The sequence below is a fragment of the Pleurodeles waltl genome, chromosome 5, assembly GCF_031143425.1.
Source record: "Pleurodeles waltl isolate 20211129_DDA chromosome 5, aPleWal1.hap1.20221129, whole genome shotgun sequence".
Classification (NCBI taxonomy): domain Eukaryota; kingdom Metazoa; phylum Chordata; class Amphibia; order Caudata; family Salamandridae; genus Pleurodeles; species Pleurodeles waltl.
The window spans coordinates 1,603,711,092-1,603,726,547 of NC_090444.1; the positions used below are offsets into that span (position 1 = coordinate 1,603,711,092).

The following is a 15,456-nucleotide window of genomic DNA, read 5'->3' on the forward strand; positions in this document are numbered from 1 at the left end:
AACAGTCATTGAGTATAGTTGTAGTGAGACTGGCAATTGACAAAACGTAGGACCTTGGTCAAAGTAGGCCATGGTGCAGGGACTAGTGCTTCCGGGTACTCTTCCGTGTGAATGTGATCTGTTCCATGTCTTCTTCTTCTAATGTGTGTGCTGCCTGCTTTGTCCTTCTTGTTGTTGGTTGTGAAGGGGCAACACACACCTCAGTGTTAGAAGACGTGGAGTCAGACATCCCGGTGGCTGCTCCCTGTGAAGGTCTTAAGGGCAGTACTGCAGCAAGGAGGGCCTGCTGGTTTTTGAGAATAGCAGCTACATCACGATGGTAGGCAGCCAGGTCGGCCCTGAGGGAGTCATGATTGCATTTGTGCATGCATTGGAAAGTTTGGGGTGCGAGGTGTTGTGGCAACTCCCTTACTGCAGTGGTGAATTCTTTGACAGTTTCTTGTAGTCCTTGCAGTATGGATGTTAGGGCTTGCATAGCTGCTGCCTGATCTGCAGATTACATCATGCAGGAGCGCACCCCCTCAAGGCTGGCTGCCATAGTTTGCATCCCCACCCGCACCTCCTTGGCCAGCTCCCGCTGTACTCCAACTAGTTCTTTCAAAGCTCGTGCCAGTGTCGTCGGAGTCCTCAGCTGTATTGGAGCTGGCAGGTCTTGCAATTAGGGTGGTGGGTGGATCTTCTGTGATGGCTGCTTGTTCTGTGCTCCTCCTTGTGACTGAAGGTGGGGTCTGGAGGGTTTCTAGGACCTTTTGGATGGTCTCCTGGGGAATGTTTATGGGCTCAAATCTGGGACAGGCATATCGGCAGGAGATCCATCTTCCTCTGCAATGAAACAGGGTACAATTAGTGTGTCTGTGTTGTGACAATTTTGACTTAACATGCCTGCCTTTTGATGAATTCACTTTGTGATTTTGTTTGGTATTGGTATCTGCTGTCCTTCATATGGGCATTGTTATAGGCCTATGGCCCACATGTGTGTCACATGTATGTTATTGAGTTATCAGACTTGTCTGCCTACTTGCCTCTAGGTGTTGCTTTGTACCAAATAGAGAATAGCCACCTTTTTGTCCTACTCGACCCTCCGTGTATATCCATTCTCATGGTGAGACCTTTCACTGGCTGTGGGTGTTCTGATGGTCCTGGCAGCACAATTGCCTCTCAGGACCTGCACCAATCCCTGATTGTTCACATTGACTTCAATGTAATTGACATGTAGCATATCCTATGCATGGCAATGTTATGATCTGATATGGATGTTGACGTTGTTAATGTGTCCTGCTGATGTTGGGTAATGTGTGTTACATTGGATTGCCCTGATAATCGTATCAGTGTCCTATTTCCCCCTCTGACTGTGCAGCATTTCAGTGACCAGTTGCATGTGTCCCCTCCTTAATGCTGTTGTCTGAGCAGTATGACATATGTGATGTTGCCTTGTTTGCCAGGCACAGGATGGACCCTGACATATGCAGCATGGGTGTGTCCTTAGTGCTGTGCCACTCCCATTGTTGTTTACATTGGCTGATGTTTGTGACACCTATGGACATTGACATTTGAGTGTACTTGGGGCTTTGTCTTGTTTCAGGAGATTGTTGCAGATGTCATCCTCACCCCCTAAATTAGGTAGGTATGTTCCATGGGGAGGTTACTGCCATTGGCTACTATAGCTGCACAGAGATCAGAGGTGGTAGTGTCAACTGTTGTTGCAGTTACATTGCAGTTGTTGTTTTGGCTAGAGGAATGCTGATAGGGCCCTAGTTAATGTAGGAGATATGTTGGCTGACGAGTGCCAGGATGTAAGTTTGACGTAGTGGTCTTCCCTCCTGTCGAGGCTTTCCCTTTGCTCCATTGTTGGCATGACAGGATGCCCCCATGGGACTGTTGTTGGTGTTGTGCCCCAGCTTCTGTTTGTGCAGGCCATGCCCCCCTGCAGTACCCCTTTACCCATGCCACTCCATGTATATGATGACTTACAGGCAATGTGTAGTAGGTATTTCCCACCCCTGCTCACAGTTGACATTATTGCATTTTAATTCCCCATGCAACTTACCCTGCATGTGCGTTGTCTGGTGGTAGTCTGCGCTGTCCTGTCCTTGAATCCCTGTGACGATCTCCTCAGGGATGATGGCTACGACCATCTCCTCCATGTGGTCCAGGGCCTCTTGGTGTGCTGGACTCCCACCTCCAGTCTGCAGTGCTGCCTTCCTGTTCCTGGCCATTTTTTCCTTTGTCCTACGTTTGCAGTCATGCCAGCGTTTCTTACACTCGGTGACTGTCCTGCGTACTTCAGCCACACTGTTGATCTTGTCAACAATTTGTTGATTTATGGCCTCTCTCCTACTGATTGGCAACTTTGAGGTGATGAACAGTTGGTGCTGGTGTTCCGTCACCTCTTTAACCAGGATTTCCTGCTCCTCTGCACTGAAGCGACACTTTCTTTTCTTTCTATAAATGTCCTGGTTCTTGTATGGATCGTCCTGGCTGGTTCCTGGTCTGTTGTCATCTTCCTGGGGTCTGTAGTGGCATCTGGGATCCATTTTGGCTCTCCTCTGCTGAAATGGCAGTGTTCGCGGTTATTTTTGACGCTATTGCGTCATAAAAAAGGGCGCATATCCGGTTTGCGGTGACTTAAATCAACCCACAGTCATTTACGCCGCGTTAACGTCGTTTTCCTTTACGACTTGACGCCGCGATGTGCGTAAAAAAAAAAATGACTCCCACCTGTTGAATGCGCCGCCGTGCATCAAAGTATAAATTTGACGCCCGCACGGCGCTACGAAATGGCGCTAGCCGGCGGTCAAATTTTTGACGCAAAACTACGGTAAAGAAAACAAACATCTGACATAAATGAAATGTTAAATCATACACATGCCTTTTTTTCCAAAATATATCAAGAGAAAGAGATTGAAGAAAACATCTGTGAAGATTTCCTGGAGGATATCAAAGAAACTCTCACAAAAGAGTCGCAATCCTTTTTAAGCAAACCTTTTGATGGACAAGAATTTTTTTTGAAGTCTTGTCCAAGGCCCCTACAAATGAATCTCCTGGCCTGGATGGGCTCCCATGGGAATTCTATAAAACAATTTGGGGTACCATTGCACAGGATTTCATGCAAATCCTGGCAGAGGCGATTTTAAACAATAATTTACCGGTGTCTTTTTTACAGGGAACAGTACACAAGAAAGGAGAAAAACAAAATCTCAATAATTGGAGAACAATCATTGTTGAATGCGGATAGTACAATTTTCAGCAAGCTTTTAACTAACCAAATTAAAAAAGTTTTATCCTCTGTAATACACCCAGACCAGACCTGTGCAGTGCCAGGGAGGAAAGTCTGGGACAGCCTTATAACAATAAGGGATGCAATATGTTTGGCGGTAAAAAATGACTCACCATTGGGAGTTCTATCTTTAGATCTTCAAAAGGCCTTTGACAGCATTTCACATTCCTACATGTTTAAAGTGTTAACAAAAATGGGCTTCCCACAACACTTCACCCAAATGATCCAAATGCTATATGATAATGCTGCAAGTTCTTTTCAAATAAATGTTTTTTTTTACAGATCAAGTTCCAATTAAAACAGCGGTCAGACAAGGGTGTCCCCTCTCACCAGCACTCTTCATCTGTGCTTTGGAACCTTTGCTGTCCACCCTAAGAAAAGACAAGGTGATAAAAGGGATTTTTGTTCCAGGAGCAGGGGGAACCCCTGCAAAATGCATTGCATACATGGACGACATAACAGTCCTATGTCCGGACATTCAATCTGTAAGAAGAATAATTTTGCATGTTAATATTTTTTCTCAAGCCTCAGGACTTAAACTTAACATGGGGAAAAGTAACTGTTTAACAATAGGTAGATAGGACAATCTAGCCAAAAAATGCAAGTAAACACAACCAATAAAAGTACTGGGGGTTCTCTTTTCCAAAGACACCTCAGGTTCAGTTAATTGGGATTCTGTTATAAACAAAACACAGCAGAAGTTGGGGTTGTGGAAAACTAGATCCTTAACCCTAGTGGGGAAAATATTAGTAATAAAAGCGGTAATTCTACCTTTAATCCTCTACTATGCTATGATTTTCCCTCCACAGAAGCTGATTTTAAATAAATTACAGAAACTGTTGTGTGTCTTTTTTTGGTCATCCAAAATGGAAAAAATAAAGAGAGAAATTGTTTTTAAATCAATAAACAATGGAGGGAAAGATTTACTGAATTTGTACCATTTTACCATGACGAATTACATGTTTCTTTGTCTAAATGCAATAAATGAAAAAAAAAAAAAATATATATATAACATCATGTTTTGTTAAATACAATGTAGACAGTATTTTTTGAAAATATAAACTTGTATTTCCAGACAATGCCATCCCAAATGCCTTTTTTGTCCCTAGGATGTATAATGTGATTGACTCTTTTTAAAAAAAACTAAAACATTTGAATTTGGACATTGATGATTTTGCCAACAAAAAGACTTTTAAAGCAGCCATCAAGAGGACTGAGATTCTTTCTCCAGCAAACAATCTCAACGAGGAGCAGTCAAAGAAAGCATGGAAGAAAGCCAACCACACGGAGCGGACAAACAGCCAAAAGGACTTATGTTGGCTAACAATACATAAAGGACTTCCTTTAAAGAGCTTTCAACACAACAGATGCGACACCAAGATGCCCAAGGGAGAATTGCCACGCAGATGAGACGGTTTTACATTTTCTTTGGAACTGTACTTTCGCGCAAAAGACTTGGAAAACAATTGGACCCTTGATAAAAGGGATATCGGGACAAAGATCCATAGACTATGAACTTATTCTTTATGGAATTTCCTCTTCCTTGACAAGTACAAAAGAACTTTTACTGTGGAAAATTGTTTCATGCATTAAAGAAGGGTTATGGATCACTAGAAATCTAGGAATATACCAACATAACCAGTTTACAATTAAAGATTGTATTAAAATAAGTTTAGATAAATTAATGACCTATTATTGGGATGATTATAAAACATATGGTAAAGAAGAAGCAGAAAAAACATTGAAACAAAGAAATTGGAAAGATTGGGTTTCCTAAAAAACAAAATCACTGCTTAAATTTAAATGTGTGTTCAATCTTGACTCATCATAAAGGTGTCACCACCTGTATGTAAACTGAAAATTATAGACAAGTAAATGTTGAAATTGTATTTTGAATTTTTTGTAAACTTGGCATGGACCTAAAAGATAAAGGCATGACAAGACCAATGTATCACCACCCGTATGGTTCGGGATTGGTTAAAATGTAAATATGCACTAAAAATTCAATAAAGACTATTTTTACACAAAAAAAAAATCTGTTCTTATCAGTTTAATATCTGATACGTCCTATCTGGGGACCATATATTAAATTGATTTTTGGAACAGGGAGATGGAATAGGAGCTTGCTCTGTCCACTCCACGCATCAACCTGGTATTGCAGTACCTCCAGGAATGGTGCACTTCCCCACCCGGGGAAAAACATGCTGTTGAAAAAAAAAGATGCAAAATTAGCGTTTCACTGGCTTTCTGTAAAGTGGCGCTAATGTCTTTGGGTGTAAATAAAACCAACCTGGCCACTTTGTGGCAGCCGTGTCTTGTTTTATTTATTGATTGATTTATTTAATTATTTATTTCATTTTAGCCCTTTCTTGATCTACCGCGTTTTCAGCAAGTGAGGAGGAGCGAGATAGGAAGATAGGAAGGAAGGAAGGAAGGAAGAGAGAGAAGGGGGGAGAAGAGAGAGAGAGAGAGGGGGGGGCAGCTGCCTGTGGCAGAACAGAAGAGTTGGACACTGTCCATGTCTTCTCTGGGTAGAAGGAAGAGGCAGAGGCAGAGTCCTTTGCCTTCTTTGCCTGACCCCGAATGGCCACGAACGGCCGAGCCTTATCTATAGGCCTAAGCTACAGGGCAACAGAGTCCTGGGTAAGCGAGGGCGAGGTGCCGGCCACTTGCTGCCAGGGTGCTGTCCAGGGTGGCCAGGCCTTCCGACCAAGGGGCTGGACGCAGTGGACAGGAAGGGGAGGGGCATGCAAAAACTAGAAACTGGGCAACGTGGGTATGCTAATGGATGCATAATGAGGCGACTGCTGAGGATTCTGGGAGCCAGATGACCCCCGCCCCCAGCGCCAGGGCCTCTTTTTCCTTTTGTCACTCGCTGAGCTCTTGCCAAGAGATGGGGAAAAGAGGCGAAAGGCCCGTGAATGGCCAAGGAAAGGATGGCGCCAGCCCGAGTCAGCTAGGGAGACCGGCCGGTGAGGTGAGAATTCTGGTCCCTTTTCGGGTTATCGCTTCTCGGCCTTTTGGCTAAGATCACAGGTAGGTTCACCTAGTCTGGGATCTAGCTGGGAGGTCTGACTCTGATCCCTAACACCGGAAGGTGCTGGGCCTGCGCTCCTTGGCTTGTCCGAGGCCAGGCTGTGTGTTAACTGGTGGAGGGGCTAAGGGTCCAGGGAGAACTCGGGGGAGGCCATCTTGGGGGCTGGGACTCTTGTCTGGCTTGTCCGGAGCGAGGCTGCGCCACCTTTGGGAAGCCAAACCTGAGGGACACCTGCATCACTGGGAAAAGTCACTGCACATGCTGTAGGGGACAGGAGGATCGCTGATCACTGCTACCACCAGGAGCCTCACCCTTACCACCAGGAGCTTGCCGGTCGAGCTTTCCCCCCCACCCCCTCGCTGAATCATTGTCCCGTCGAAGGCTACACCGGACTTCGGAATCCAGGGAGAACGGCTCTTTATCCAACTGCCCGCGATACTGAGACCCGTGCCGAAGGCTGGGAAGCCCTCTCAACATCACCACAGACCCAGAGGCCTCGGTTTTACATCACGGACCAGGAAGCCTTTTACGCTCACCGGGAGACCCTCTGACCGATGGAGCGGATTTCGCACACTTCGATACTCGCGTTGCGCGTCCCAGGAGATTTTGACACGCATCGCGATCCCCAGAGGCTCTCATCCTAGTGACGCACTAAAGGCTTTCTTTACCGCGCCGCGGGTCTTGGCTTTGACCCGGATCGCAGGTCCCAGAAGCCTCCTCTCCCGCGTTGCTGAACTGGGATTTGCTTGGACCCGGGTCGCGGGTCCCAGGAGCCTCCTTTCCCGAGACGCGGACCCGGGATCTGCTTCTGACCCGGATCGCGGGTCCCAGGAGACTCCTTCCCACGTCGCGGACCCGGGAATGGCGGTGATTGGCCGGGCCCGGTTTGCGGGTCTCAGGAGCCTTCCAACAGCATCAAGGGTCTCGGGACCCATCACACGATTCACACAGGTGGACCAGGTATTTCTTCCCCGATCACCCCCATGTTTTTCTTTTAACTATAGCTATGTGTAGTGAGTAAAATACACAAAACCAACTATAAGATATTGTTTCTCCAAGGGAGATGGCGCCAGCATGGAGCACAATGGGCACAGGCCCACAATATAATAAAAATGTGCCCAAACAAGGGCACAACACAATTAAATTTGAAGTAAACGAGGAGGAAAGGAATGTGAAGGGTATACAGTATGTTGTACTTGAAACACTTGATAAATTGTTTAAAGTAGGGATAGAACAGTTAAGATGCATACAAGAATACCCAAATAGGGGAGTATATGAGTTCAATTTTACAAATGAAGCAACAGTAAACAACATAATGTATAGTGTAAGCTTTAAAAAAAATGAAGAGGCAATGAAGGTAATAACCGTTACGAATGCTACTACGTCTAAGGAAATACCAATCACAATCCATATGTATAATCCTTATGTCCCTGACCAGGATGTTGAATTCTTTTTAAATAAGTATTGTGAAAAAATCAGAGGGGGATGGCACCTGAAAAATTAGTTGGGAGTATGGAATGGAAAAAGGAGGTACCTGTGCACACTAAAACATGATGAAACCAGCATGGGGAACCTCAAGCACCCACCAGCCACATTCTCCATAGGGGCAAATAAGGGTTTTCTTAACTACCCCAACCAACCCACTTTCTGCAGATCCTGCCAAACTTTTGGACACACCAAAGAGAATTGCAACAAGGAGGTATGCAAGAACTGCACTGAAACAGGTCACAAAACCTTTGAATGCCCCAAACCGAAAAGGTGCAATATGTGCGGAAGCGATAAGCACCTGTTTAATTCATGCCACATGAGAAAATACTCTTATGCCCAGGTAGCCAAAGACAAAGGAGACAATGTAACAACCAGCAAAAACAACTACCCTTTCAACCTAATTGGGCAAACAGAAGGCGCAAAAGAAAATCTAGAAATAGACATTGACTCTGACCATCTTGAAACATTTGAGAAACTCAAAAAGGAAATTTTTAAAGCAGCAGAACAAGATCGACAAGCAAGCCTCACAAGCAATGACACTGAACAACCACAAGAAAATAACTCCCAAGGGCAAGACAAAACAACCAACATAACTCAGGAACCACAGGGAAACACCCCGCCCTCAGACTCTCAAATCACCCTAGCAGTCCAACAAATGGAGTCAGTAATAGGGGAAATAGCACAAGAAGAAGACAAAATAATCAACACCCACAACGGAATGGACGACAAAGGGTGGCAACACCCAAAAAGCAGCAAAAGGAAAGCCACAGGAACCATAAAAAGCAAACTACAAACCATGCCCAAAAAAAAACAATCTCCCAAAACAACAAATACAGCAGTAAAAGGGAAGTTTAAGCGTGCTACAGAACCTCTCTGATGAGGAGGAGGTACAGGAAAACACTGAGATCCCAGAAACCCAGGAATCACAACGACCAGCCAAATCACAGGAAGTTAATAATACCACCCTTTCACCATTCTTAGGTATAACAGAAGAATATGGTCCACTAACCCCCATAATGAACGGGGGATGTCTGAAAATCTAGACTCACCATGGTCACCTTTATAAGACAACCAAGAAGAGTACACACTTTTTACTAATAGCGATCACACTCGCTACTCTGAACGTTAGAGGATTTGGACAGAACTAAAAAAAAATGACAGTTATGGAATACTGCAAAAACATAACTCCGGATTTTATTTGCCTACAGGAATGTTCCTTAGACCTCAAAAAAGACTATGCAGAAGAACAAAATTGGTGGACACTAGGCCCATCCGCATGGTCAAGGGGAGGGAATAGAAATGCAGGTATAGCTATACTTTGCAAAAACAATAACGCACAAATAACAAAAGAGACTATTATAAGTGCTGGTAGGGCAATGTTAATTACAGTTGACTTGAATGGTGTGTCATTCCAAATATGTAATGTTTATGCTTCGCCAAACAAAAAAGAAAGAAGAATTGTTTCACTTAAAAAAAAAAAATTCTCACAGGCTCACACCCTATCTTCCTAGTAGGGGATTTCAACTGCATTTTATCAGGGAAAGACAGAATAGGGAAAGCAACCAACTACAACTTAGACATATCAGCAAAAACATTGCACATACTCCTCAAAGACATAAACCTAAAAGACACATACAGAGACAAACACAAACCAGGCACACACTTTACATGGCACTCAGACAAAGGCATCACCAAATCACGTATTGATTTCATTTTCTGTAACAAAAACACCACCACCACACAATACCACATCACCCCCACACCCTTCTCAGACCACTCTTTGATTACTGCCACATACCAGATACAAACAAGAAAAGAGGGAAAGGTTACTGGAAACTAAATGTGTCCCTACTACAAGAAAAAGACATACTACAAGAATTTGAGACACTATACAAAGACCTAAGGAAGAACAAACCACAACACACATCCATTGTGGACTGGTGGGTGCAAACAAAAAAAAACATAGCTGACCACTTCAAAACCATAGGGAAAGAGAGAAGCGCACAAAAGGTAGAACCGTTTGACATATTACAAGACAGGATAGCACTACTACACAAGTTAGATGGTCTAGGGATGAAAGTCCAACAAGAAATGACAAAAGCAAAACAAGAAATGAATACATGGCTACAAGAAAAAGGGAGAGAGACCATTTTTAATGCTAGAGTAAAACACTATGAAGAGGGAGATAAATGCACCTCCTATTTTGTCCGGAAAAAAACACAGGTGCATAAAGAAATTCAAGAGCTGATAGATGAGGAAGGAGTAAGTCAGGACGGGACAGAAAATGTTTTAAAAGTGGCAAAAATGTTTTATGAAAAACTGTACCAAAAAGGGAATGAAGACCAAGATTTAATGTCTCAACATACCAACCTCATTGAAAACGTGTTGTCAGCAAATGAAAGTGATTTTTGACAGGGAAACCTCACAGGGGAAGAGTTCTTACAAGCTCTCCAAAAATGCAACAAGGCGTCTAGCCCAGGGATTGATGGGATCCCATGGGAATTTTACCAAATATGCTGGCCTATCATAGCCACCGATATAATTGAAATGTTTAATGAATGCATACAAAACAATACAATCCCAAAAGGATTTTGTCATGGGGTAATATCTTTAATCCACAAAAAAGGTCCAGAAAAAGAAATTAGTAACTGGAGACCAATCTCACTTTTAAATGTGGACTATAAACTTTTTACAAAAGTCCTAGCCAACAGGATGAAGAAAATATTACATAGTGTAATACACGAAGACCAAACCTGCGCAGTCCCAGGCAGACAAATCTGGGACAACCTGATAACACTGAGAGATACAATCTGGTCAACTATGGACAGGAAAGAGACAGTTGGCATTCTGGCGCTGGACTTTAACAAAGCCTTCGACAAAGTGTCACACACTTTCCTATTACAAGTACTAAAGAAGATGGGTTTCCCCCACATCTTCATACAGACTATAGAAATGTTATACACCAATGCAACCAGTTGTGTAAACACAAATGGATCACTGTCTAACCCCTTTTGTATCCAGACAAGAGTGCGTCAAGGTTGCCCTTTGTCCCCAGCCCTCTTCATATGTGCCCTGGAACCTTTACTAATCCAGATCAGAAAGGATAAAACCATAAGAGGGACGCTGATACCAGGGGCAAAAGGGCTTGAGGCCAAATGTATAGCCTACATGGATGACCTCACGGTAATATGCAAAACACCACAGGCAGTGAGAAGAACCATTTTGCATTGCCAAATATTTAGCCAAGCATCTGGCCTAACCCTAAATGACTTAAAAACAACAGTCCTCACCATGGGCCAGTGGGACAACTTAACCAAGCTTCCGGTCAAGACTACCACAGAACCTACAAAGATCTTGGGTATCCATTTCTCACAAGATACCAAAGGGGGAAAAAAAAACTGTCAGGAAGCTACAAAAAGGGTCACAAACAAACTCGACCTCTTGTGCACAAGGAAACTCACTCTAGAAGGGAAAATTTTAGTCATAAAAGCAGTCATTTTACCCATTCTACTGTACATAGCCGTGATTTTCCCCCCATCCAAAGTGAGGCTCCAAAAACCGAACAGACTACTTTTTACATTCTTATGGAACTCAACAGCAGAAAAACTAAAAAGGGAACTAATCTGCAAATCCCACAACAAAGGAGGGAAGAAAATGCCAAATGTCGGAGACTTTTTGCTCAGTAAATATTTCATGTTATGCTACAGAAGTCTACACAACAAGAACACAAAAAGTGCTGCATACATCAAATTTCATGCAGGCTTCCTTTTCCACAGATTCAAGCTGTACTCAGTAACAAACAAGATTTTTGACCTCATCACACCACCAATGTATATACTCCTAGAACCCTTTATGGTGAAAAATAGACCACTACTACAGGACATTGGAGAGAAAACGACAGCAAAAGAATTAACCAGAGACATTGAAAACCAGGCAAAAATGAACATTATATCCAACTGGCCGGAAAAAAAGACAGTTGAAACATGGAAACAAGTAAGCTGGAAACACCTGACAAACGAACAAAAAGACATTGCCTGGATGGTCATCCACGAATGCCTCCCCACCAGACAGTTTCAACACTGCAGAGGGATGGCGAAAACACCAAAATGCCCCAGAGAAAACTGTCTACATGAGGAATCAACCACTCATCTGATGTGGAACTGCCCCTACGCACAAAAACTATGGAAAAAACTGGGGAAACTACTGAAACGCATCACCACCATGACAACCCTACAACATGAGAACATCCTTTATGGCCTGGGATTCCCCTCCGCAGACAGAGATCGCTTGGAAACTAATTAACGCAGCCAAAGAAACTCTGTGGGCCTCAAGGAATCTACTTCTGTTTTCGCACAAACATCTGACCACCAATGAATGCTTAAAATTGTGTTTTAATAAAGCAATTATATATGTGATTGTTGACACTAAAAGATTAGGCCAGGAAGTAGCAAACCAAACATGGCAATATAAAGAACGGGCCAAATGGCTAATAAAAACATCATAAAAGACCTACCCCACTATGGGGTAAGTCTTAATAGTTCAAAATATCTAGATGGAAACCACCAAAGCTGATGCCTGCGAGCACCAAACTTTGGACTGGTCAAAGTACACCACCCTGAAAGGGGATTGGTTAAACTGTAAAAATGCACATAAAAACTTATAAATAAAAAAAGAAAAAAATCTGTTCTTATCAGATTGAAACCACTACCCAGTGGAAGTAAATTTGATATTTATTGGATCTACAACCTCGACTTGGAAGTGAAGTAAATTTGCATCGTATATGCAAATTTATGCAAATTAACCGGAAAAGGCCCACTCGCCTCTAAAGGATAGAGAGAGGAAGGACACCAGCGTGCTGGTGCCAGTCTGCCTATTAGGGGCGCAAAATAGAACCCCCCAAGGACCGTGTGGTCAGCTCTTAGAGCTCGGAATTGCGCTCCCTGCACACCCTATCTTACCTGGTGTTTGGGTGGACTACAAGGAAGTGCAGAATTATTAGGCAAATTAGTATTTTGACCACATCATCCTCTTTATGCATGTTGTCTTACTCCAAGCTGTATAGGCTCGAAAGCCTACTACCAATTAAGCATATTAGGTGATGTGCATCTCTGTAATGAGAAGGGGTGTGGTCTAATGACATCAACACCCTATATCAGGTGTGCATAATTATTAGGCAACTTCCTTTCCTTTAGCAAAATGGGTCAAAAGAAGGACTTGACAGGCTCAGAAAAGTCAAATATAGTGAGATATCTTGCAGAGGGATGCAGCACTCTTAAAATTGCAAAGCTTCTGAAGCGTGATCATCGAACAATCAAGCGTTTCATTCAAAATAGTCAACAGGGTCGCAAGAAGCGTGTGGAAAAACCAAGGCGCAAAATAACTGCCCATGAACTGAGAAAAGTCAAGCGTGCAGCTGCCACAATGCCACTTGCCACCAGTTTGGCCATATTTCAGAGCTGCAACATCACTGGAGTGCCCAAAAGCACAAGGTGTGCAATACTCAGAGACATGGCCAAGGTAAGAAAGGCTGAAAGACGACCACCACTGAACAAGACACACAAGCTGAAACGTCAAGACTGGGCCAAGAAATATCTCAAGACTGATTTTTCTAAGGTTTTATGGACTGATGAAATGAGAGTGAGTCTTGATGGGCCAGATGGATGGGCCCGTGGCTGGATTGGTAAAGGGCAGAGAGCTCCAGTCCGACTCAGACGCCAGCAAGGTGGAGGTGGAGTACTGGTTTGGGCTGGTGGTATCAAAGATGAGCTTGTGGGGCCTTTTCGGGTTGAGGACGGAGTCAAGCTCAACTCCCAGTCCTACTGCCAGTTCCTGGAAGACACCTTCTTCAAGCAGTGGTACAGGAAGAAGTCTGCATCCTTCAAGAAAAACATGATTTTCATGCAGGACAATGCACCATCACACGCGTCCAAGTACTCCACAGCGTGGCTGGCAAGAAAGGGTATAAAAGAAGGAAATCTAATGACATGGCCTCCTTGTTCACCTGATCTGAACCCCATTGAGAACCTGTGGTCCATCATCAAATGTGAGATTTACAAGGAGGGAAAACAGTACACCTCTCTGAACAGTGTCTGGGAGGCTGTGGTTGCTGCTGCACGCAATGTTGATGGTGAACAGATCAAAACACTGACAGAATCCATGGATGGCAGGCTTTTGAGTGTCCTTGCAAAGAAAGGTGGCTATATTGGTCACTGATTTGTTTTTGTTTTGTTTTGGAATGTCAGAAATGTGTATTTGTGAATGTTGAGATGTTATATTGGTTTCACTGGTAATAAATAATTGAAATGGGTATATATTTTTTTTTGTTAAGTTGCCTAATAATTATGCACAGTAATAGTCACCTGCACACACAGATATCCCCCTAACATAGCTAAAACTAAAAACAAACTAAAAACTACTTCCAAAAATATTCAGCTTTGATATTAATGAGTTTTTTGGGTTCATTGAGAACATGGTTGTTGTTCAATAATAAAATTAATCCTCAAAAATACAACTTGCCTAATAATTCTGCACTCCCTGTAATGCTGGAGGCTTAAAACCCCTCCTAACATCCTTCACAGGCCTATAACCCTCACTTTACCTCTTGGGAGTGACTGTGCAGTGTTTCTTGCGCTACAGACAGTTTTCTGTCTGTTTGGTTGGCACAGGACAGGTGACACCCAGAGGTACACCAGAACCAGTGGCTACCCAGATAGACCAGTGGCTGAAGGTGGAACCAGGTGGAACCAATGGCATCTATCTCTGAAGAGATGGAGATTGGCGCCCCAGGGCCCATAGTAGACGGCATCCCCCCAGTGGACGCCCCGAAACCCAACCCCAAACCCCCAGGGGCGGGCAGCAAGGAGGCCAGTAAGGTCGACCCCCCCAACAGCAGGCACCAGCGCTGGGAAGGCTGGTGAGCTGAAGGCCCCAGGGCCAAAGCAGGGGAACCCTGAAAACCCCACAGCTGCCAAACCAGGTGGTGGAGGGAAAGGTGAGGAGGGGACCGGGCAAGGGACAGCCCCCGAACCCTTCAATGGGTACAACCTTTCCCGTAGACATGCCCAAGTCATGCGGTGGGAGGTGAAAGACAAGGCGGGACCCAAGCTAGACAGGGACCTCTTCCTAGATAAGGTCATCAAACCAGCAGGGATCCCAGGGGAGGAGGTGCTGAGCTGCCAAGCATCAGCATCAGGGTGGATTTTCCTCCTGAGTTTCATCACTCACACCCTATAAAGGAAGTATTGGGAATTCTTCCAAGGGAAGAAAGGGGAGTAGCCATTTAACTCCTTTAACATTTCAACCGGATGGGAGCCAGCATCAACGGAGAAGAGGATCACGGTGGAGATGACAAACCCCCACATCCCAGACCGGGACATCGCATCGCTACTCCAGAGATACAGCACCATTGCAAGTGGACCCAACAAGGTCAGAGACAAAAGAGGCATATGGAACACGATTTGGCAGGCCATCATCAACCTCCACAAAGACCCAGCAGGAAGAGACGGACTGAGGCACCCCCCAGCGAGCTTCTACCTAGGAGCCGACGAGGGCAGGATCCGTTATCCAGGCCAACCTTTTACCTGCAGGAAGTGTCAAGCCGTGGGACACAAAGGAATCGACTGCCCAGAGAAGTACTGCAGGATATGCATACAAA

At 44.2% G+C, this 15,456-nt stretch overlaps 1 pseudogene; it reads left to right on the top strand.

Annotated features, from left to right (window-relative positions):
* The first annotated feature begins 5,289 nt into the window (after window positions 1-5,289).
* LOC138297609 (U2 spliceosomal RNA) lies at window positions 5,290-5,463 on the top strand (annotated as a pseudogene).
* Window positions 5,464-15,456: the final 9,993 nt, after the last annotated feature.